Genomic DNA, 23,579 nt, shown 5'->3' on the forward strand with positions numbered 1-23,579 from the left:
TGGTCTCATTGAAATTTTATTTTTCTCTTTAGTTTATATTTGTGATTTTGAAGTCGGTTCTATATTCTTGTTATGTTACGTGCCTACAAAATCGCCGCAAAAAGTGATCCGAATTAACTGGGCGCACACATGCACAATTTTGTGTTTTCTTACTTTATATATTTATGTATTCATTATTTCATAATGACGTTAAGCATTATTTGTTTGAATAACTTTCGTAGTTAAATAAGCGACTAAATGAAATGAAGACAATTATGCACATTTGTCCGAATCATTTTTGATGCGCTAGTGCCTTATCTATAGTATAACATATCGTTGGTCATATTTATAACAATAGCTTAGAGTTATTAGATGAATGTGCTGCACATGTCCCTGGGCTATAGGAAATTGATTGCATACAGATTGAATCTTTATTAGTGTGTCATTTTACTTAATTTAATTAAAGTTGTGCAATAAATCATACAGATTTATTGCTTTTAAATTGATATTTATTGAAATGGAATATAAAAAGATTAGTCTCAATTGCAGTTGAACCTGTAGGCCTAACATGCGACCGAACGACGTATCTCTTGAAGAGAAATATACAAACGTCAACCAATAGCAACCGGAAATATCTCTTTCGTTTGTAGTTATTTTCGAGAAAAATTATACAGAACACCACTAGCACAATCATCATCATCATCATCATCATCATCATCATCATCATCATCATCATCATCATCATCATCATCATCATCATCATCATCATCATCATCATCATCATCATCATCATCATCAGTCCACTTTTAAATTTTTATTTCATTTCACTGCTGGACATGGGCCTCTCTTCCAAACACCACGGTCTCGTGCCGCCAGCATCCAGCGCCTATCTGACGATAAAAATCCCATGAAAATATGCCTACCAAATGTGTTATCCAGTCCAGTATAATAATCATTTGCTAATTAAATTATTCATTATTATATTATTCATAATTATATTAAAGTCTTTGGTGTCCCATTTGTATTATGACTTTTTTATAGTCTATTCAAAATGTTACTTCGCCTACACAGTATAGATTTTTTTGTCGTCTCATTTAAAATCATTTGTCCATTGTCAGTCAATAGCATAGACGTCTTGATAACAATTCGATAGATATGGCGTGTACGCGTGAACTTGTTGTCGCGGAAATACGTCGAAATTTTTTTTTTTTTATTACAGATTTTCTCTTTTGAGGTAACTTTTGGAAACTTATGAAGGTACTAGTTTAAGTGCCAGGATGCCATTTTAATTCTGTACTTAGTATTTTTCAATAAACATTTCTTATTTATATTATACTCGTGTTTTACGATTGTATTACTTTTTGTGCACGCCATTTCTATTGCTTTGTTATTAAGATGTCTATGGTCACCAGTTATGTATGTTTGTATGCTCCTCTGGCGCGGCCCGTGACTGACGGCGCGGTACTATCGCCCACTGCTCATTGTATCTGCTCGATTAATCTTCGCTTTAGACTGTGGATTTGCATTTTTAATTGACTAGAAAAAGTGTCTTGATTTGTTGCTCTTCTGTTCACTGTATGCAATTATATACCTATGTCATATATTGTACCTACGGTCCATATTTCGCTGATATAAGCATAATATGCTTATTCATGTGCACGATTTCACCTGATGGTAAACGTTTATATGTGACCTAATAGTCTTTAGGCCCGGGAACAAAATGTTTATTCATGATCACACTGCTCAACGTTGTGTATGTGATGTTCATGGTGATAAAGCTATGAACTATGCGAACCAGGGTGGTGGGGCGTTATCCTTCCAAGCCATCTTACTGACTTTAGTGCGTCTGATGACAAATGTGCCTACTGAAAATTGTCTTAAGTCGTTACTACTTGATCTATTATTATCTATACTAATATTTCTTTACATATTCATCAAAAATTGGCTCTGAGGTTGTAATTTATGAATTGGTTATGTATAGAATAAAAAACAGACAGACCTTAAAATGTGCGCGGGGCGGATTATAAGGGTTCCTTTTTTGTACTACGTACGTTCGGAACCCTAAAAATATTGCTACTTGGTTCTTGGTTTGTTCATAAGTTTGAAGCCTCCATAACTCGTAGGAAAGTTTCCGATTACTGACCGATGCAACAGATAATAATATTTTATCAGTAATGATATAACCTTTTCTGTAAAATAATTTCGTAAGCTGCGTAATAGATAAGGTGTACAAGTATCTGATTGTGAATTAAGTGCCTTTGTTCACTACTCTACAGATTAGTTATCTGTGAACGAAGTGCGAGTATCGACAACTGCGCAGTTTGACCGTAAGGTTTCTGTTACCTAATCTGGAGCGCTATTGTCTGTCTGTTTTTAACTCAATAATATGACTTTATTCAAGTACAAGAAGAGCCATGATAGCCCAGTGGATATGATCTCTGCCTCCGATTTCGGACGGTGTGGGTTCGAATCCGTTCGGGGCACGCACCTCTAACTTTTCAGTTGTGTGCATTTTAAGAAATTAAATATCACGTGTCTCAAACGGCGAAGGAAAAACATCGTGAGGAAACCTGCATTCCTGAGAATTTTCTTAATTCTCTGCTTGTGTGAAGTCTGTCAATCCACTTTGAGCCAGCGTGATGGAGTATTGGCCTAACCCCTCTCTTTCTGAGAGGAGACTCGAGCTCAGCAGTAAGCCGAATATGGGTTGATAATGATGATTCCTGTGCTTGTGCGGACTGAGTAAAAGTCCACCCTCACGACTAAGAATTCGTGAGAGGACTTCTTGGCTTGGCTCCCGAGGAAAACTACGATCTAAGATGTCATTTGGAACAGAAAAGAAAGATTGTATTGTGACGGTTATCTCACTCTGGAACCCTGCCCGCCGGTCGCTCGAGCACTCAAAAGTCTCTCAAGCGGAAGAGCGGCTTTTTGTATTTTTACAATAGTTCTATGCTATTGCATAGCTTTTATCGCGGGCTTTAAAAGCGGCGACCGAATCAAGAAATTTCGTAACGAAAATAAACCTAACACCCAATCCGTTCATCAAGTTAACACATTTCGACCTTGTCATATCGACTCATCTGGACAAGTGGTGTGAAACTAAGACGCAAACTTATTAAACCAGAATTCAATTCCAGCTCAACGTAAAGAGATTTTCTAAAAAAAAAATAATGCATAAATAACATAAATAAATAATTATAATTGCATAATAGCACAATACCACGGCATTCCCCGAGTGCCACAAGTATTTTTACCCGACTGCAAGAAGGGTTATGTTTTTCGCGCGTATCTTGTATGTATGTATGTAATATTCTTTATTACCTCATATCTTCCAAACCGCTGGACGGATTTTCGTAATTAAGATATCGTTAGATTTGTCTTAATAACCCAAGTGTTCTTAGATAGGTGAACTCGCCTCGCCCATCGAGGGTTCCGTAGATTTTTTTAAATATAAATTACTTAACCTCGGTTGAACGTATACATTATCGTACTTTGTAACATGTAACAAACGTAGCAAATAAATCCAAAATTCACCATCTATCTTAACTAAAAAGTGTGAAATAAATAAATTAATTAAACAAATAAAAAAACCCGACTGCATAAATTATACTAAAACTGAAAAGAAAAAAACAAGCTCAGTCCAGAAGTGTAGAAAGCAATTAAAAAACAGTCGGGACCTATAATTTCTATTGAATAGAATGATTTTCGTCTACATTTTTAATAGGTTCCGACTTTTTTCTGATTGCTTTCTACACTTCTGGACTGAGCTTGTTTTTTTCTTTTCAGTTTTAGTATAATTTATGCAGTCGGGTTTTTTTATTTGTTTAATTAATTATTTTTTTTATATATTTTTTCATGTCAACAGTTGTACTTACTACAACGAAGTTGTTATAAACATAATAAAAGAGACAAAATAAAATAAATTCTTAACATTTTATGATTGTGATACTGAAAACGAAGATGATTATGATCTAGCAGTCATGCAGGAAGTGCAATATTTGACAGTACATGCTTTGATACTGGTGATAAGATACAGATTGTGTTACAAACTAATGACGTAGTAGCTTTTTGGAAAAGGGGAAGAATTACAATCCATAACATCTGTAACGATAATTAATTATTTTATTATTGATTGATTGATTAGATCAAATACATACGAGTACGAGTAGTTAGGTACTAGGTACATTAGTCATTGACACAGTTTACCAAGCTTCAGTGAATTCGTTTTGTAATTCTATTTTATTTACTTAATAACTTACTCTTAGATCACTCGTACATTCATTATAACGCTTTGCATGCAGGTTAACGTAACGTTAATGAAGATTTAATTCTAATATTACGTCCTACTTAGAGAAAAACTTTTTAATCGGGAATCTCATGACCAAATATGTCTATTTCATCATCATCCTAACATCAGCTGATAGATGTCTGTTGCAGAACATAGGGACTTCCAAACACCACGGTCTTGAGTCGTGTAAATCCAGCGGGTCCTTGCAATTCGCTTGATATCGTCAGTTCACATGGTAGGGACCTCTACTGCGTTTTCCGGTGCATATTAGCCATTCCAATATCTTGGAACCTAACTTACTGTTACAATTTCCTCGGTTACAGGTGGTATTAACATTCATTATTTATGGTATTGTACAAGGGAGGTATCAGTGTTGGTAAAAATAAGTGGGTATTTGATGACTTGAGCTCAGTTGTTTGTTAGACAGCGTAGACACCGTCACGCTGACAGTCGCGTTAGTGATTTTGTGCAATAATGTTTTGTGTTGTAATTATTGTTTACCATAAATTGTTTAGTGTGGGAATGGAGAACATGTCAAGCAGGGAAGGTGAGTGTTTTTGCATTCTGAAAGGATCCTTTAAACCTACTCCCAAGGTCACAAGTCCTTGGACCTGCTCGAGGTGTTTCCTCCGCCACAAAATAATGGTACAATCATTGTCGCTGCTAACAGTCACAATACATCAGTTGTTCGAACTACGTGCATCACTCATTGCCGCAGATGCTTATCAGTATGTTAGTATTTATATTTTTGAATGAATTTGTTTATTTGTTGTCAGTATTCTTAAGTAAGATAAAAGTAAGTATGAGTGAAGAACTTGTTTGGTTGCCAAACTTTGTGTACGTGCACTACGAGTAGAGTGAATAGGTACATTATTCATATCGCCTGTCCACGCTTACGAATTCTTCACAATATGTTACGACTACAAGATTCATCGCTTCCAGATTTTTATCTTGTAACGTTTGAAACTCTCTGCTACTGCTTAAACCTGGAAAATTCTTTCTACAGCGGATGTTCAGATGGAATGTTCGTGATGAGTATTCGGGGTAGCCAATGAATTTTGATAAAAAAATTTCATCTAACGAACCTGAAAAACATACTTATTTTTTTTTAAACTACTTTCAAAGTCTATAAAAATTAAACAGTCTTAGCTGATTATCCCCTTTCATATGAGGAGAAGGAGCGAGGGACTGTAGTGAACCGTTAAATTGGGCTGATAAAATGGTGAGGTACGAAGTACGATTCAAGGCAATATTAATCTCAATATTGTCAATATTTATTGATTTTTTTTATTCTTTACAAGTTAGCCCTTGACTACAATCTCACCTGATGGTAAGTGATGATGCAATCTAAGCTGGAATCGAGCTAACTTGTTAGGATTAGCATGAAAATCCACACCCCTTTCGGTTTCTACACGACATCGTACCGGAACGCTAAATCGCTTGGCGGTACGTCTTTGCCGGTAGGGTGATAACTAGCCACGGCCGAAGCCTCCCACCAGCCAGACCTGGACCAATTAAGAAAACCTCAATCGGCCCAGCCGGGGATCGAACCCAGGACCTCTGTTTTGTAAATCCACCGCGCATACCACTGCGCCACGGAGGCCGTCAAAATGTGTGCAGAGAACCTATTAACCAAATCATAATGACAGCGCGTGACACAATACAGGTTGTTATCATATCCAGGGCACCTGATAGGTGTATCGCGAGATAGCGGCCGCGCCCCTTCTGTTAGCACTGTCTAGAGCTAGGCGTTAGCGCGACACAACAAACTGCGCATATTTGTTTCGTCTTCGATGGCATTTTGGGAATTAATGTCTTATCTATGTATCTTAAGTGGATTTTATAAAACTAGCCATTGCCAGTGAACGTTCTGTTATATCAGCATCATCATTATCAGTCGATGGAGGTCCACTGCTGGACATAGACCTCCAAGCACAACGATCTCGAGCCGCCAGCACCCAGTTGATCCCTGCAACTGAGAATGGTTTTCCTTTTTTTTATTCTTTACGAGTTAGCCGTAGTCAATACAATCTCACCTGATCATAAGTGATGATGCAATCTAAGGTGGAAGCGGGCTAACTTGTTAGGAGGTGGATGAAAATCCACACGCCTTTCGGTTTCCACACGACATCGTACGCTTGGCGGTACGTCTTTGCCAGTATGGTAGTAACTAGCCACGGCTGTGGCCAATTAAGAAAACTTTAATCGGCCCAGTCGGGGATCAAGCTCAGGACCTGCGTCTTTTAAATCCACCACGCACACCACTGCGCTACCGAGGCCTTTAATAAAATTGCGCTTTTACGAGTGCAAAGTAGTTGAGTAATAATAGCTTTCAGCGCTCCTTTTGTATGACACGAACTGTATCTCGTAGTATGTATGCTTTGTAGAACTAGGTCTGATAACTTAATCCATGTAATTTATTATAGGTGTTATCTTGCGGTGAAATTAAATTTGGTTTTATGGAATATTTTTAACTTGCGTGGATATATTTAGTCATCATGACTTTGTCCATTTTTACGTACGCGAGTTAGTTCATTTCCACGAGAATTTTTTTATATTCATTACAAATCAGCCCTTGACCTACATTTTCAACTGATGGTAAGTGATGATGGATAAGGTGGAAGCGGGCTAACTATTTAGGAGGAGGATGAAAGTCCACACTCTTTTCGGGTTGTACAAAACATCGTACCGGAACGCAAAATAGTAAGTCCATGAACATGAATGTGCATGGGTGGCGATGGTCATTTAACATCATGTGACCCTCAGGCTCGTTTACCCGCTACTATAGCGATAAAATAAAACAGTTAGTATTCATATGTAAATAAAGGGTCATATAATAAATTCTTTCTTGTAGTTCCTTGTTATCTACTGTCTGGTCGTGATAACTTCAGCATCTGGTCGTCGTAAATCTCACTGAGACAAGTTGCTGTGTTCTGGGAAAGTGGATGTCGGCGGGGGACGGGTCGCCGGGCGCGCGGGAAGCGGGAGTACGAATTTGTGACGCAATTCATATCTTCACTTGACGTCCCGGACCAGTGTCACACTGCGATTTAGCCCTTATTCGCACGAGAGTTTTTTTACGGACGTTGATAAAGCGTACAAATACAACAAATGCATTTCCAAGTATATGTTAATACGACAGCGTTTTTGAAACACGTCGCTTTTGCATTTTAAATTTTGGGCGTTGGAAATAAACCTTAATTTAACTTCATGCTATACTTGAACGATTTTTAACGTCCGTTAAAAAAACTCTCGTGCGGATGGGGGCTTAGTGTTTGTGAGGTTTTTGATTACGGACGTAAACAAAGTCGATTGTCTCGGTGGTGTCACAGAACATAAAACACTAAAGCTGCGCTTCAATCCGCGCTTGGTACGGTGGTTAGCCTTAGTGGTTTCCAATCACGTGGTTAACCAAACTAACCACTACTACCAAGTGTCGTCACCCTGAGGCGTAGGTGTTACTCATGTGCGTGGAATTACATCAGCAAACAAACCCTTCTGACCGAAATACAGCAATGCTGCGTGGCGACAGAAGCTTGGCTGCTGCTTCTACAAACTATATAATAAATTAGCAGAGGTCTGTTGCAGTCGATAGGGATGTCGTTGGCTGTTCTGACGTGACTGCAAAATTCACGGCTTCATGGCAGCCTTTCGAAATACATTATCTATACTAATATTATTAAGAGGAAATTTTTCGATTGTTTGTTTGCATTGAATAGGCTCCGAAACTACTGAATCGATTAGAAAAATGCTGTCTCTGTTTGGAAGCTACACTATCACCGAGTTCTGTAGGCTATATTTTATCCCCTTATGGGGATATATTATTCCTACGGGAATGGAAACTACGTGAAACCGCGAGTTTCTGCTAGTTTAATATAAAACTTTAAGGGTCTCTTCTGAAGGGTTTCTATCAAGACAGTGTCTTACGAATGGCTATATAATGTTTCATAATATGCGGAAAATGTAATAAAAATGGCACTTTACACTTAGACAGTTGACGGTCAGGATCTTTCAAACCTGTTGCGCTACCTCCCAAAGTAACCACAGTCTACATTCTATAATGGGGATGATGACTAGGTTTGAATATATTGATTTTTATGATACATTCGGGTAAATAGGGTCAATGTTAACTAATTTATACATAAAAAGCAAAGATTGTCTGGATATTTGCAAAATAAATGAGATTATAAAATTTCAAAAAGTACTAAAATTTTTTTATCGTAATTAGATGAAAATTCATACAGTTTTAGCTTCCTTACACTAAATGTGACATTTTTTATTATATGAACTATAAAGATAAACGCACAAATAACAAAGATATTTGTAATTTTGTTTGAACGCGCATACAAATCTAACGATCATTACATTGCCTATGACGTCATTTTTTCGAGCCATTTTGTATGGGGCGTTTTTCAGGGATCCTCGGCAGCGCCGCAAATCTGACTCTTTAAATCCCTGTAGCTCCGAAAGTAGTGATCGCAGATACCCTGTTCCTTTTACAAAATTGCTTTACTATTAGTATACTCTTATTTTATATACAATTTAAAAAACTGTCATCATCCCTATTGGCTACCGTACTTACTTACCTATGGCATGATTGGCATGTAGCATGAGCTTACAAACTTTTAGCTTCTATAAAATGAGGAAGATCTGGCTCTTACTGGATCGGTATCTAGAACAGTGGATGACACGTCGTATCGCTATCTTGTAGCTATTTGTATCGCGTATCGATTGTTTTCGATCCATTCATGACGATAGTACATTTGAGAGCTTTATCAGTTAACACATTAGCTAGTTTTGAAATAGTAGATCATGCAATTGTTTCATAATCTACATTGCATATGCACATTGCTTATGACACTTATATCGGTTCTTATACGAAAACGGTTATATGAAATTGAAAATATTAAATTTTTTAAATGTAGAGTTTAGAAAATTTGAATAAGTAGGTATACGCCATTACACGGGAATTACCCTAACGCGAGATTCAGGAGGACGAAGTCGCGGTTATCAGTTATGTAAATGTAAAATTATATTTAGATGTTATCAGTGGAATAGAGCGCCGACCATAAACACTATTGTCTATTTGGGGTACACAAATAAATCACTAATCTGTAGCTACATGTACAAACATACACACACACACACGCTTAGTGTTATCACATCGATATGTTTACCGCGACACATGCATTTGTTTACACGTGTGACATGTTATTTGTTTAAATATTTCATGTTTATGATGATTTAAAGTGTTTATTCATTATCTTGTATAAGGTAGATGCTCTAATTTCTGAATTCATCGGTGAGGCGTAGAGGGTGCAAGTTTTGTTTGAAATTGCAGCAGCGTTAGATTTAATAAAATATAATGGTTGCCGAAAATTCTCGATTTTATAGTACTCGTAGCTAAAAGTTTGACAGCCTTCGTGGCGCAGTGGTATGCGCGATGGATTTAATGACGGAGGTCCTGGGTTCGATCTCCGGCTGGGCCGATTGAGGTATTCTTAATTGGTCCAGGTCTAGCTGGTGGGAGGCTTTGGCCGTGGCTAGTTACCACCGTACAGACAAAGACGTACCGCCAAGCGATTTAGCGTTCCGGTACGATGTCGTGTAGAAACCGAAAGGAGTGTAAATTTTTATCCTACCCCTAACAAGTTAGTCCGCTTCCATCTTAGATTACATCATCACTTACCATCAGGTGAGATTGTAGTCAAGGGCTAACTTGTAAAGAATAAAAAAAAGTACTCGTAGCTAAAAGGGAAGGAATAAATATTATGTCGATTTGACGTGTTACAAGTTTATTAGCATCTGCTTGTGTATTTGTGAGTCTATCTCTGGCTTAATAGCTTCTAAACAAATGGACCGATCTCGATGAAACCTTTCCTTTGTATTTTGAGCTTAGATCTGCTACACTGCTCCAATAAGTCGTTATTACTCCAATTTTTCGTGGTAGCTCAGTGGATATGACCTCTGCCTCCGATTCCGGAGGGTGTGGTTTTTTTTATTTTGAAATGTGGTTTTGAAATTTGAAATTGAAAAAAAAATTGAATGTGAAATCTGCACACCAGAGGCTTTCTTAATTCTCTGCGTGTGTGAAGTCTGCCAATGCGCATTGGGCCAGCGTGGTGGACAATTGGCCTAACCCCTTTCATTCTTAGAGGAGACTCGAGCTCAGCAGTGAGCCGTATATGGGTTGATAACGACGACGACGACTCCAATTTTAATTTGTTAATTATTAAAAAAAATCCAAACCAAACAATTTGATTATCAAAATGTAATAATGTACGTATATAAATTAAACGGAATTGAACCATTATTATCGTTCGTAAATCACATAACGGGATATTGGACCAATACTTGTACCATTCACTTTACAGTCCGGGCGCTCGCTTTGTTGAGTTTCGGACAAGCAAAATGCATTAGCGACCAAACTATACAGTCCAGGGAAACTTTAATTTGGACCTCCATTTTAATTACAATGGACCAAAGTAAACATTCATTTTAAAAGCCTTAACGAATGACGAGATTTCGAAATATTCGAGACTGTGTAAAGGGTTTTACGAGCTAAAACGAATATGTGTATGTAATGTTATTCTTTTGTCGACCGATGTTATAAAGAGGAAATATTTTTTTTACTGTTTTTTATTATTATTTTATACTAACGGACGCCCGCGACGGTTTTTTTTTACAAAATTTTACAGGATAAAAAAAAACAAGAAACCAGAGCTCTAGTAGTAGAAAAACATTGTATAGAACACTTTTCCTAAAGTTATATAGTAATGCTATGAAGTACAAGATCCGCATTTCAAATTCTGATTTTAGAATATACTATTAGCTGACGCCGCGCGGTTACACCCGCGTGATTTCCGTTCCCGTAGAAATACGGGAATAATTTATATCCTATAGCCTTCCTCGATAAATGGGCTATCTAACACTGAAAGAATTTTTCAAATAGGACCAGTAGTTCCTGAGATTAGCATGTTCAATCAAACAAACTCTTCAGCTTTATAATATTAGTATAGATTTTTTCAATTCTACATAACAATATGCATGTCGTTATACCTTTTTTATATTTTCTGAAATGTAATTTTTATAATGTGAAAGAAGATAAGCGATATAACGAAATATTTCATCATAGAACCATATAGGGAAGCAAGCAGCAAACGTATGCTTAAAACAACATCAATATAACACTCCAAACAATAAAACTGGTCGAGGTAGGCGCGTGCCTCTGTAGAAGGATTTGTGTTATAAAACGTTAAATACTCGCATGTTGATGACAGACGATACATTATTCAGTGACTCATCTCGATTCATAACTATCCTCGGATGGCATTAAATTAACACTTAAATTACCTATAATGAAGTCTCCATACTAAAAAAAATTGTTGGAATTTGAACAGTTCATAATACGTTTGGATATCATACACGTGTTACGTATAGCTTATTATAGATGCTAGATTTTAAATTGTTAATATCTTCGGTGATCCGGTGTTAGCTTATTTTCGAACCATGAGGTCCAGGGTTCGAGTTATGTATCAAGCTGTGAAATATATAAAATAGGGGAGGAGGGGGCAACCTTGAACATTGTTGAACTAAGTATGAAAATTGTTCAAAGAGAGAATTGTTCATGTGAGAACCGGAGTTGGAAAGTTAGTGATCTAACACTGTCGAGCATCGTAGTGCACGTTGAGCCATCTGTTGTTATCAGAGGCGTGCACAAGGTTTTTAACTAGGGTAGGCATTATACTTACAAATGATCAAAAATGGCATATTATATCTATTCTAATGCATGTTAGTAATGAGTTCTCAGGGTAGGCAGTGCGTTATTGCATCTATGAAGTGCACGCCACTGGTTATAACATCTGATAGTGAGAATAGTTATAAAGTCAAATATATCACCATAAGCCCGCCAATCCGCTTTGGAGCAGTGTGGTGGAATGGAGCTCTGAATCCCCTCTTATCTAAAGAGAGAGGCCTGGCATTGGGCCTTCAACAAGTAGATGATCATGATACTTTATTTTATTACAGACAATTAAATATTCAGTCGCACAATGCACATATAATGCTAGAATTTAATTCGATTTTATTGTCTTTGATATTTCTAACGTCAATGTAGATATTGAAAAAAAATATTTAATTTTAAATTATAAATTAAATGTTCATTTCGACAAACAAATTCACGATTGTTTATATATAACTGATATCAGAAACATGGCAGGTGAAGAGATAGCCGTCGGATGCCGATATTTGTAAATAGTGCGATAGTGCTTATTTGCACCGAATTCAAAGAACTCTGCGAATGTCATATGCGATAGCAAATTGAATGGATAGAGTTATTTTTTCCTCTAGGGGGAAAAATCCGCAATAAACTTCCATGTTAGTTATGTCTAGAGAGTTGTCTTCTTCCTTCAGCTTTGGTAGTTGCGATACTGTCTTGGAAAAAAAGCTGAGACTCACGACCCAGAGTGATTTTGTCTTTAGGGTAGGAAAAGCCGTCGGGTCCGGCAGTTATCACTAACAAATACCTGATAACAAATTGTTACCTAGGATTTCTTAAACATCACATTAAGCCTGTCAATACCCATCCATTATGATGCCGCGAAGAAGCCAATCACAATATCATAATAAATATGTAATTAATCTTTACAAAAATAAGCCTGCTTTAATCACTTTCTAGACAAAATCTAGGGATTACCTCGGCTGAACTATCGATACGAATAAATTCTATATTTCACAGTACTCGAATAGATAATGAAATAAGCGTTGTCTTAGATCGTAGATTGGGCATTAAAATTAGTTAATCACAGATTAGTTTTTTGATACCCACGTGGTATAGAGCACGTACAATATTATATTACTCATATATTCTAAACTAGGTGAAGCGACAGATGTTGTCCTGCTAAAGACCTTTTCCTATGTAAACTAAATTTCATTTATAAAGAAAAGGACCGTTAAAATGCTATTATGTTGATAATGATGACAAATAGCATCTGCCAAACGATTGGTCCGTCACGAATTGAAAAAAAATATTATTTTTAAATTTTCTTGTTGTTTAGTTTTCTTCTAAAACTAAAGAACTCCTGAACAGAATAACAAAATTAAAAAAATATACCCATAGCTAACGAGTCCGTCTCTAGTTCTAGCTTTACATACCGACAGCTATTCATTTTCATACATATAGATATAGATTATTTCTATTCTATTTTAAAAATTATTCACCGATAGATTAGATTAAAAAAGACAACCAGTGATTACGTAAATGTTATTAAGTACACGATATCATGATAGATTATAATAAAGAGCGATGGACACGGGAATCTTGTAAAAAATTCCATTACTCGATCATAGTTCCTTAGAATTAGTTTGTTAGCTTTATAAATGGCGCCTGATTTTGCGGTTAGTCTATCTGTTAAAGTTATGGCATTGTTACACTCATCATCTTCATCCTTTTTTGATAAACCACTGCAGTGTCTGGTCTTCAGAGCATCGGGAATTCAATTCACTGGTGCTGGCTCTTAACTCTTGCTAGCTAGCCCGGCTTACTCCTAGTTGTCTATGTCGCTGAATATGTTGAGATTGACTAAGGAACTTAAGTAGTAGAGTTAGGGTTACAAATTATTATTAAATATATTATTTATATCATCAGCATCATCATTAACAAGCCTTATTCAGCTAACTGTTGAGCATCCTCTCTCGTCTCCAATAAGAATGAGAGGGGTTAGGCTATAGTCCACCACGCTGGCATAGATGCTTGAAATACGAGTAAATATTTTGTAATTTTAAAACACATTGTTTATATAGCTTTTTAGTAATAGTGGCTTCACAGGAACACCTTGTTTACCCTCCACATAGCATTCAGGCCGTTAAATTGACGTTATTTTAAAATCTGATAGTGCCGGAACTCGCTCGTCGCGGTGTCGGGGAACGATAACGGTTGACTGATAAAACCCCGAGTGCACACTCCGGGTGTAGTAAAAGATATACATGTAAATAAACAAATACGAGTAATGCTGCACTACGTACAACTTAGAACATAATATTTTGAAGACCGTTTGAATACAAACAATAGTGCGGTACTAAGAAGCAAAGCATACATTGTAACACGAAAGAGAAGTTAAAACTAATATCAGTGTTACAAATTATATTTAGGTATATAATTTCTTTAAAAATACTCGATTTTCGTGTGTTTAGAAAGTATGAATTTTAATAGTACGCCCTAAATTCCTAATTTCATAGAATTTTTAACTTTTCCCTACGAATGTCTCGTAAACATTTTCCTGTTTCTTTCATATTGAATGAAAAAATGTTTACATTTTAACTTATAAGGAAATATCCAAATTGTATTTCTTCTTATGTACCTACCTACGACAAAATTATCTCTAAAACAATTTCCTACAATAAACAGTGTTTAAGTACAAATGGAATACAGCAAAGGATTATAGATAGTAATTAAAACGGGCACGACGTGTCACGGGCATTATCTCGCGCAGGGCAACAGTCAGAATGCTTGTGCACTACGCAATCATCCTGAAACAATCTATTCGGATCATTATTATACTCTAAATAAATTCGGATATGGCCTTACTAAGGTGCTTCACGTAAGTTATATGCTCTATAGAATAACTTTTTTAGATTATTAATGATTAGATTTAGATATCAAGCAAGAATATCTAATATATAAAATTCTCGTGTCACGGTGTTCGACATTGAACTCCTCCGAAACGGCTCGACCGATTTTGATGAAATTTTTTGTGCATATTTAGTAGGTCTGAGAATCGGCCAACATCTATTTTTCAAACCCCTAAATGTTAAGGGTAGTCCACCCCTAAATTTTTTTTTTTATTTTTTTAGGCAAAATTTTTTTATTTTTATTTTTTTATGACACAGCATACAACCCTAAATTTTCACCCCTCTACGATCAACCCTTATATTTTATTTGTTAATTAAAAACTATACATACAAATGATTTGTAACTAAAACGTAGTCAATTTGAGCTTTATTGTTATTGTATAAAGTTCATATTAATAATAATTAGAAAACGGGGTAGGGGTAGGGTAGGGGTAGGGTAGGGGTAGGGTAGGGTAGGGGTAGGGTTGGGGTAGGGTAGGGTAGGAGTAGGGTAGAGGTAGGGTAGGGGTAAGGTAGGGGTAGGGTACGGGTAGGGTAGGGGTAGGGTAGGGGTATGGTAGGGTAGGGTAGGGGTAGGGTAGGGGTAGGGTAGGGGTAGGGTAGAGGTAGGGTAGGGGTAGGGTAGGGGTAGGGTAGGGGTAGGGTAGCGGTAGTTGAAAGTTTACATCGAGTTTCACGCGGACGAAGTCGCGGGCATCCGCTAGTAAAATATAAGATATCAAGGTGTGGGCTCTGTTTGGGAAATTTTGAATAAGATGCAAAACAAAGCAAATTCAAAAAATAATAATAATATTGTTTCTTTATTATCATAATTAGCTCGTAGGCCTTTTCTAGGGAAACACGACGCCCCAGAGCCTCCTCCATCCATCTAGTAACAGCAAGCCGTTTGATGTCGACGATGTACCACTCGACCAGAGCGCAACGCTGCGTTATGTAAAGAATACCAATTTAACTTTTTCTCCAACCTTACCGCGTTTGGAAGCGTCTTACCTTCGATTGTATTTTGTATCTGTTATCTTCCAATAATGTATAAATAAATTAGATTTAATTTAATTGCTCTTCTATTACTATCGAATATCATGGGTAGTGCACAATTGCTGCAAGTCGTGACTGTTGCAAATGGCATTTCATTTGGATCATGCTCGTGGGGTCACAGTCAGTCGCGCGGACTTCGCTCGGCGCGGCCATCCAGCGACCTCTCGGATTATCTCGGCCGATCGATAAGATGCGGATCGGAGGTGCGGTGCCGGGGGGGACAAGAGCAAGGGCTGTCAAAACAAAGTCGAAAATTGGTCAAAAACTTGACGCTTATGATTTCTGAATTTTGCTCATTATTAATCAAAGATTTCTCCTTTCTGTATGAAGCTTTCCCTTGAAGCTTCTTAAGATGTTGGTTGAAGATTTTTGATGTAAGACTATTGACTGACACGACTATCCGAATAACAACTGTTGACGCAACTATCCGAACAATAACTGTTGACGAAACATTCTACATGGCGGTAAGCTCGTGGATATGGTCCAAGTAATTTGATAATTTTTCCATTTCGGATTTCACCAGATTATCGTCATTTAGAACTGTATATGTTTGGCGTACCTACTGACCGATCAACCAGCAAGTATTTCGACTTCAATTATTATTACTTACTACTATTACTTATGAGTCGTTATAGCCCAGTAGATATGATCTTTGCCTTTGATTCGAAGGGAGTACGTTCCGGAGTATGCGCCTCCAATTTTTCAATTGTGAGTATTTTAAGAAATTAAATATATCATGTCTCAAATGGTGAATGAAAAACATCGTGGGGAAACTTGCATAATACCTAAGAATGTTCTTAATTGTGTGTTGTGTTTGTTTTGTAATGTTCATAATCTACGTATGTGAAGTTTGCCAATCCGCATATTGGGCCAGCGTAGTGGATTATTAGCCAAACCCCTTTCATTCTGAGAGGAGATTCGTGAGCCTATTATGCTTCGTTAATGATGATCATTACTACTTCTAGCAGGTAGTTGAAGGTCGCCAACCCTAGCACAGGGTCGAAGATCATAATATATTCGGCGGCAGAGTGGCGCGTTCCAACTATGCCCCGAGCGGGTCCCGCGTCGCCCCAAACTGGATCCCGACCATTTTTTGTGCGCCAGGATTACGTCGCGTAGCGTAGCGGGCTAAACGCAGGTTACGTAATACATTTACACACCCTCAATCACGCTAAGCCACGACAGCGCCCCCCGGCGGTTGTTTACGTGCTTTTTTATGGCCGGGTTTTATGGAATATTAAAATTAAACCTGACAAGTTTTCTTAAAAACATTCGTACCTATGAACAATCCGACAAGTCTTCGTATCTTTACTAATATAACAAAAAGGAGTAGTTTGTTTAATCGCGTTAATCTCCGGAACTGCCAGTTAGATTATTAAAGTTCTCTTTGCGTTTGATAGATTTATGAGTTCCAACTGAAATTTTGGAATTTCCTTCACTTAGGAGTCAAATTAGATACGTTAATTACTTTTCAAATTATTCGGCGGGTGAAACAGCGCTCTACTGTACTATTTAATTTTGCTTGCCTATTATTACTAGATAATAAGCAAGCAAAATTAAATAGTAGGGTTCGCAAGGTAGACCTTGAAGAAGTCTGCCTGTGATATCTTCTATCTATCTTTGTATTAATACTACAAATACGATGACAGCTTGATTGATATCTGTTTGTTTGTGTGTCTGTGTACTCTGCGCTATATTAAAAACGTGATGTTCCAGTTATTGTACAGTAAGTGATGCAACTAATTCGATCGACACGCAGCGCTACTTCATATATCTGTCCCAAGGCGTGCGCTGCAATACATCATCACAATCGCGATGGACGCCGTGACCGGGTACGAGGTATCCGTATCTGAGTTACTAATCGATTTATCGGTAGCTCGCGGCGTCTCATTCGTTCACGTTCAGTTAATCGGTCATCCAGTAAATGTGGCCTTAGATACAATGGATTTGTATCTTGGGAGGAACAGATCAACAACAGTTCTGGACCCGTTGGTCCAGTAGTTCTCATGTGGGACATTTCACGAGGCCTTGAATTTGAGTGTAGAGGTTTGTCGGGCTATGAAATATTTGGCTTTGCTTTCATACAACTTTTTACAAATTCCATGTATGATGTCGCGTAGCGTAGAAGCGCTTTTGTCAGGGTCTAGAGATTGTAGTCCAGAGTATTATTTATTCTAAACTTTAAACTTTTTTTAACCCCTATTTCACCACTTTGGGGGGGTTGAATGTTAAAAATTCTTGAATCACATTATATTTCGTATTTTTTTTATGATTCATGAACAAATCTGTAAATCTAAAAATGAAGGACTCTCCATACAAACTTTCAACCCCTATTTCACCCCTTCTATTTTTATTATAGGGTCAAAAAGTACCCTATGTTTTGCTCCAAGGTCCCATTTACCATTATACCAAAATTCATTTTTTTTTTTTTTTTTTTTTTTTTTATTGGTTTGCTAAACTGGCACAAATACTTAATCTAACATATATTAAAAAATAGCTACTTCTCATCCTCACGTAATTGTGCCTACTTGAAGCAAACACAACATGCTTACATAGGGTACAACGCAAATTATTTACTTACTGTAATCAAAAAGAAAAAAGACAAAGAAAAAAAAAAACAAAGACAAACAACAAAAAATAAATGCGAAGAAGAAATCCATTTAAGGAAACCTAGTCTTAATACTGCTAATTGAGTCACTGAAGATATCTATACGGTCTCGGACACTGTTTGCAAAAGATTGCATGCGGTATACTGGACTATGCTGACCAAGATTGGTCTTAGTACATTTTGATCATTTCAGCCGTTTAGCCGTGAAAAGGTAACAGACAGACAGACTTACATTCGCATTTATAATATTAGTATTTAAGTACTATTAAATACTATTTTACAAAAGTGTACGATTTCGTTGGTGTCCCAGCGCAAGTCTCGTGTAATCTTGTCCGCTGATTACAGTGACGACAGTGTCACCAGCCCTTCCCACGGGAAAGTGACTTGTTTGTTGATTTGATCCCGCGCTGTTGGCTCGCTCTACTTGACCCAACGTTCGCTCTTAATGTTTTTGTTCAATTCAATTATCGTGACTTTTCCATATTATGTCCACATTTTAATGATCTACAGGCATTATCACTTATATAAACGAGTACGCTGTATGAGGCTGCAAGACGAGTTAGTGGGCTTAAAAGTACTTATAAAGTTTGACGATCGTTATCTTAAAGTAAGTAGAAGTAACTTTTGTTTCTGCCTTCAAGCCCCATCAGGCGATGCTTCTGCGCTCGCCAACACCGCCGGAGACGCCGCAACCCTTTCTTAAAATTTGTTCATGATGACGACGACGAATGATCACAACTGGGGCCGAAAATTTAACCACCACGGCTATACTCTAACGATGGTTTGTATAATTCGCAAGTGCGAATTTCGAATTCACCGCTGTCTTTCTCATTCTACAGTATCGTTTTAAACAGAGAGAGATAGAGTAAATTCGAGAGTAAATTCGAAACTGGCAATTGCGAGTTATAAAAATATCGTTACAGAATTGCCTAGCTGTTCTCCGAGGTATAGGTAGAGGGTTGTAATACTAGTTAGTAAGTTCCTAACTCCGGGCTTGCTACTCAGTAGGAAGGAAGAATCCCCCAATATTTTGATAGGAAGCATACGAAGCTAAGAATCACCACATTGCACAAACGTGGGTTGGTGGGCGATCCTCTCCAGTAAATGGTACTCTAGTTTGTTATCAAACAGACGTTGATAAGTCAAACAGTCTCTCAGACGGACGCTTTAAAGTTGTAACTGATCAAAGTGTAAGCGATTGCGTGTGTAGTAATCAGTTGGCCGCGAGCGGGAGATACGGCGAATTTCGCGAGCAATCCTTGAGATGCATTAATGCCAATCATTTGGTATTATTTCACTTTGTCACTTACACAGGAGCGACATGTCGCAAGACTTAATATTGCGATGTGTGTCGCCTGACTTTCGGTAATCTAAATTAATAGGTTAAAAGATACTGTAGGATCTTCAGGATGTACTTGCGAAAGTATTGATATTATGTAATAATGTTTTTATAACTTCAAATTGTGCGTCTTGAATTCGTCTCTCTTTCTTTGTCTATCACGATTCAATAGATAGAAAGAGAGAGGTGAATTTAATACTAACTCTCGTCATAGAATTATTGATTCAGGATAATGCTAAAGTGTGCTTAGAAACTTTTAATCTAGTTTCTCATTTACCGTTATATATGTGTGTTTGTAATTAATTCTGCAAACCTGCTACAAAATCAACATAAAAATGAACAAAATTTATTTATTATGAAACACGGCTAAAACACACGTCGGAAAATTACACGCATAATAGTTTAAATTCTAAAAATAACAAATTGTTCGTACCCTTCGAAAGCAAATATTCAAAAGATTTACCTTTGAGTACTTGTTTTTGATACTTGAATAGTTTGTACTTAAGTTTTGTCCGCATAGATGAAAAATAGACGAGTGAGCAAAACTATGAAAACATCCCTTTTATCATAGGGGGTCAATTTTTTTAAGAAAATCAAGCGGGTTAAAGAGATCCGTTGAATACTGACGGCTCAACACCTTTGTGCTTGGAAATTCATACAAGAGACCTATGAAAGCCTATCTCCAGAATGGAACGTCGATCGACTATGTCTATACAGGGTGATTCGGTCTTTAGTGCGGATATTTTTTTTCGTGGTTCTGTATCATTAATAGAATATAAATCTACAAACAGTTCGATACATTTAATGTATTTTTTTTTTAATTTATGTCTCTAAAATAACAAAATAATGTACATATTATTACTAAACAAGATATATTCAGCTTAAAAGTGATCTGGTGACGTCCTTTAGGTATCAAACGAAAATAAAATAAACGCACAATAGGGTGACCCTAAAATTCTGTTCAAAAGTAAATAACTTTAGCTAACGATAATTTTGTTATTTTTGAGTTAAAAAAAAAAAGAAAAAATACGTGATCATTAAATTTTGTTTATGAACAAAATATAAAAATATCCGCACTAAAAAAATTTTCTTCCTGTATAGCATAGCGTGACCTGACGTAAACAAAACAAAAAGTCGCGAATGTGCTCGATGAGATCGAACCGACCGTTATTCATTGCGGCAATTGGTCGGGCGGCGGCCAGAAACGTGACGTCACACATTCATGCACAGCGTAGCGATGCACAGGGTAAGCTTCATGCGTTTTACTGCGCGATGTAAGGGCGGGTTGTGTTTATCGGTCTATACCAGCAGATGGCTGCGACTTCGCCCGAGTAAGCCCTCATTCGCACGAGAGTTTTTTAACGGACGTTAAAAAGCGTTCCAAAATTGAAAATGCAACACTGCGCAACATGTTTTAAAAACACTGCCGTGTGGACATATCGGCACACGGAATCGTGAACATTGACGGCCTCCGTGGCGCAGTGGAATGCGCGGTGGATTTACAAAACGAAGGTGCTGGGTTCGATCCCCAGCTGGGTCGATTGAGATTTTCTTAATTGGTCTAGGTCTGGCTGGTGGGAGGCTTCGGCCGTGGCTAGTTACCACCCTACCGGCAAAGACGTACCGCCAAGCGATTTAGCTTTCCAGGAACGATGTCGTGTAGAAACCGAAAGGATTTTCATCGTCTTCCTAACAAGTTAGTCTGCTTCTATCTTAGACTGCAGCATCACTTACCACCAGGTGTGATTGTAGTCAAGGGCTAACTTGTAAAGAATAATAAAAAAAAATATATACCTACTTGGGAATGCATTTGTTGTATTTGCACCTTGGGACCCCAGCGTCCATCAGCTCTTCGAATAATGTGCCCCGCCCATTGCCACTTCAGCTTCGCGACTCGTTGAGCTATGTCGGTGACTTTAGTTCTTCTGCGGTTATCCTCATTTCTGATTCGATCACGCAGAGACACTCCGAGCGTAGCTCGTTCATTCAAGTCATTATAAAACATTGTAGGAGCTATTTGTCTGTGCATATAATTCTCTGTGGTCGCGGCACGTGAATCGCATGATGCAGGTCGGTGGCTTATACGAGATGTAGAGCAGCAAACTGACGTGTGTGAGGAATGAGTGACTACTGCTTCGTTGGACCGTTGGTTTGTATGTGTTGCTTCGAATTAGTGTAGTGTTGGGTTGTTATAGGAGATATTGGGATTTACTTTCATTCGCGAAACTTTAAATAGCAGCCTTGAGTTTGGAAAATGATAGTAATTGTTAGCCTATATGGCTTGATGAAGTCATGAGGTCCTGAGTTCCAGCTCTGGGTCGGTGTAGGAAACACTGACAAGAAATTTCCAGTGAAAATTGTCAAAGTTGGTGTGTTAACACTCCGTGCGTTGGAGAGCACGTTGAGACTTTGGTCCCGGTCATTATTGGATAGTGATCGTTACATAATCAAAATAACCCTAAACTCGCCAACTCGCAAAATTATAGCGTGGTGGGGGGTGGGTCTAAACTTTATACCCCCTCTCGAGTAGGCCTAGCCGTTTAAATAGGCTGACATTGATGATAAGCTTTGAAAACAAAGTTATCCTGCAATAAAAAGAAATAAAATCAAAGCGCTCAGTTGTCTTCGCAAGCGTTATCTACTACGAGCAGGTAACTGATAACAGCAACGCTGATGGAGTGTTTTACATATCTGAGGAAGATAAACATGGGGACATTTACATGTCGCCAAATGGTACCGTTTTCGCATAACGGAATGATATTATCATCATTATCAGCCTCGGTACCGCAACGGCCCACCACTGGGCCAGACCACCTTCCTTGTAGATTTTGAACCCACCATGCTATCCATCTGTCACCAGTGGTCTGCACAAGACTTTTTATAAGGGTAGGCATTATATGTAGGTACAAATTGTACACAATGGAGAAACCATTCTTCATTACAGGTTAGCACTGAGACCTCAGGGTTGGCAGTGTATTTTTGCATCTATGAAGTACAGGCCACTGCACTAGGTGTTTAACTAGGGTACAACATTCAAAATTCAATTTTTCCTTTTCCAAAGCCGGTTTGTAATGACTCCTCGAGGTCGGCAGTGGATTTTTACAACTATGTAGTGCACGTCATGGTCAGTCTCTGGCGCCAGTTTCAGTTTGAAACTCCCAGCGTACAAAAAGCTTTATAAAGTATCGCCACGAACGAAAGCAAGGAGAAAACGATAAAACTCTAAACAGACAGCCAGTCGTAAAAGAGTCTCTTTAATGGCTTCTTGATCAGCTCTGAGCCATAATATTTATTGGATGATATATTATCATTTAATGTGTTTTCTCCTACAGGCAACAGGAAGAATAAAAGTTGGTCGAGGAACGATAAAAAACACGGGAATTTAACAGATGTACACATAAACGTGTCGCTAAAATTAGACAAATTGGCCGCCTTGTGTTTTTATCGAGAAAGACTGTCGTTGTATTCGAAAAGACTTGCTTTGTCTAAAAAATATTCATATCAATTTCCTGATCCCTGAACAAACGTCTGCTTATATCGTAGAGCGAGGTTACTTGAACTTAATTTTGGGGCCTAGGGAGATAAAATCCACGATACCACCGCGACAAGCCCGCGTTTTGTTTCCGATTATTTGTTTATTATTTGGCCGAATGCCGATCTAATGTTTACGTGTCGTACAAACGGGCATTATCTCGGCC

The 23,579-nt window shown here is 37.7% G+C and overlaps 1 protein-coding gene across 1 annotated transcript in view; it reads left to right on the forward strand.

The window, feature by feature from the left end:
* LOC112044074 (bone morphogenetic protein receptor type-1B) overlaps positions 1–23,579 on the forward strand; it is a 154,228-nt gene that overhangs the window by 118,290 nt on the left and 12,359 nt on the right. The window lies entirely within an intron of this gene.

Source organism: Bicyclus anynana, chromosome 19 (assembly GCF_947172395.1).
Source record: "Bicyclus anynana chromosome 19, ilBicAnyn1.1, whole genome shotgun sequence".
NCBI classification, from domain to species: domain Eukaryota; kingdom Metazoa; phylum Arthropoda; class Insecta; order Lepidoptera; family Nymphalidae; genus Bicyclus; species Bicyclus anynana.